A 1,689-nucleotide genomic window follows, 5' to 3' on the forward strand; every position below is an offset into this window, starting at 1 on the left:
TTTTTTTTTTTTTTTTAGGTGTATAGCCACTTTAAAGTTTCTGGCAATTGGAAGGCAGGGCTGTTGTTCAGTCCCTGATGAAAAATGGCTGCAATAATTTGCAGACTTGCATGTCTGTGGTGCAGAGTGGGATTTCTTTTCTTTTTAAACTTCCATCACACGCAACATGTCTGGATGCTAGTCTCGTTATTATAAAGCTTTACATTTATAATCCTTAAAGTAAGGTTTTATTTCAGAGTATATTCAGTAAATAGACAACAAATAGCCTGCTATGATAAATAAAATCCCTTAGATTCATATTTGTGTTAGTGATTACTCATGTTGCTTTATCTTAAAGGGATTTGTCGCATTTTTTTTTTCAAAAAATGAGCAGTATTAGAGACCTGGACACCATAATGTTGTTTTTTTTGCATTTCTATGATAATCTCATTTGATAATCTAATTGTGTGCTGATGCTGAGGTACTACTGCCACTGGTGGAGGAGGTAAAAGGACCCCAAAAGCCTTCATAAAAAAGGACATGCAACTCTGAGAAATTAAATGTTAGAGTAAAATTAAAAGTGCAGCTGCAGTTATCTTAAGTGTAAATGTGCATCCAGCTCCTATAGAGGCAAACTGGTGTGATGTTTACATATAATGCAGCTGGGCAAAACAGAGCTTATTCTGGAAGAATAACTATGACAGACACGTCCATGAAAGGGTCAGTATTTGACTACTGACCGCATCAGGTCAAAATGTCACTTTGCTCAGCCTCGTTATGTGACCACATAGTTGCTAAACTAAAGGCGTTTCCGGGCTTACAGCTCAGATGATAAACACTACACCTGCTGGATATAGTGCTGTGAACATGTTATCGTGGTGGTGTTAGATTTCTAGCTCAGCTGCTGTGCCTAAGAATTTATCTTTTACTCACAGCTGTCAGGTAAATGCAGTGAAGTATGAAGCATGCTATCTATTTGGAGTGCAAGGAAAAAAGTTTTAGGCATAGAAAAAAGCAGAAATTTAAAATAAACCAGTTATGTGGTGACTTAGTGGCGACTTCTGTGGAGCAACTCTTTGCACTATTTATGTAACTCCTTCCAGCAACAATAAAAGGAGACTAAATAAAAGTCTTCAGAAATGATTCCGCTCTAATGTGAACGGGTTTCTATCATTTAAGACCTTCTTTTATTTTTGGTAATAAAACATGCAAATGAACAATCAAACATGATCTTTTGGATTACTTGATTGCGTGACGTTGACGGACAAGGGCCTGTTGAGGGGATGCACTTCACACCATCAGGTAAGAGAAATGCACAATCTTAGCCACAGAAATGCATCAACTCCACCTTTTATCAGGTACTTTAGCCTGTTCTCTTCTGGCACCAAAATACCCCATGACCAAAGAGCGCCAGGGACACGACTCCCTAATTCTAGATAATTAGGTAAAGTCGTTAATCACAGCGGCGCGCGAACCTCATGAACCGACCTGTGGAACATCCATCGGGCGCACTAATTGACTGCCTGTTGTCTCGGAGCCATATTTAACTGCTCCATCTAGTGGTCTCTCAGCTGAGCGTCATGTCGGATCGCTGCTGTCTCTTTTCTCTCCCGTTTATTAAATTATTTAATTTTTTTCTTTTTTTTTTTTTTCTTGTCACCGTGAGAAATAAAGTGCCAGCGTAGGGCAGGAACATCAGTAGCGCTTTGA

This window comes from Archocentrus centrarchus, chromosome 15, assembly GCF_007364275.1.
Source record: "Archocentrus centrarchus isolate MPI-CPG fArcCen1 chromosome 15, fArcCen1, whole genome shotgun sequence".
Classification (NCBI taxonomy): domain Eukaryota; kingdom Metazoa; phylum Chordata; class Actinopteri; order Cichliformes; family Cichlidae; genus Archocentrus; species Archocentrus centrarchus.